Source organism: Rhagoletis pomonella, unplaced genomic scaffold (genome assembly GCF_013731165.1).
Source record: "Rhagoletis pomonella isolate Grant_MI unplaced genomic scaffold, Rhpom_1.0 Rhpom_scaffold_00008, whole genome shotgun sequence".
NCBI lineage: Eukaryota > Metazoa > Arthropoda > Insecta > Diptera > Tephritidae > Rhagoletis > Rhagoletis pomonella.
Genome location: NW_023458562.1, coordinates 31,217,642 through 31,218,821, shown reverse-complemented (window position 1 = coordinate 31,218,821; position 1,180 = coordinate 31,217,642).

Here is a 1,180-nt window from a genome sequence, read left to right as displayed (position 1 = left end):
CTTACAAATGGATATAAATTGGCTTTAATTTGTGTTATTTTATATTAGTCCCTTCTATGCTTTGCTGATTTTTTATTGTATATGTGTTTGTTTTTATTGCATTTTGGTGGCGTAAAAAATTATCGTATTTTCTTGTTTGTTTGTTTTTAACCCTTAATTGCTTTTCGTGTGCGCTAAAGATTTTTAATAGCAGTTGGTTCATCTGCTTTCAGGGGTAATTTTCTTGGTTGCTATAAGCTGTCATTATGTCAGTGTCAAAATATTGCGTTAACAAAATCAATATGATCGTATAGCAATTTGACTGGTATGTTACTTTTGTTGCATTATGCTTTTGTCTCTTTTCCCTTACATATGTGCGCCTCATAAAAAATGCACTTAACCTCAATATTCAGCGGTTAATAAAGCGAGCGCTAGCTACAAGCGTAGCACTGAGGGTAGAGATAACGATACCGATGCCAATGCTGATCCCGATTCCGCAATATTGAAGAGGGATTTATTAACAGAAACGACTGCGAGGTTCGCAAAGACCATTAAGACCCATAGCGCAACCCGAAATACTTTGACCGGATAACTAGCGAATCCCTAGGATTAGGAGCAGTATTCAGAATAACCACAAAATTCTTAACTTTATGTACCCTCCTTTGGCAGCTGCCTTGAGATTCACATAGTATGTGCTCCACAGTCTCATAATTCATTACACATCCCCTGCACATCTTATCGTAAGTTAGAGCTAACTCAAAGACATACATATCTTAACCACAACCAGTGTCCTGTTCATACACGAACTAAAAGCCAAGCGTCTTACATGGAAAACAAAGGCGAGGGATGCCTCTGCTTAATGGCGATACATAACAGCTGAATGGAGTTTCCAGCGAACGACTTCCAAGCCATCTTCCCTTTAAACCAAGTTTCAAGTGCGCATCTAACAATCTCTCAAGATTCTTCAATGAATTGGACCATTCTATCACGCATGAACACTCATACTAGAGATGGGCGAGGAATGTCGGGACCTGTGGGAGGCACGTCACTGCCAGATCTTTCATTTTCTTTTTTATTATTTAAAATATTAATTTGAAAGACATGTGAATTTTTCCGGGTGATAGATTTCGGGACCCGCGGTACAATTAAAAATCGAATTTCGGGATGGGCGGAACCATAATCCATACCACAAATCACGAAA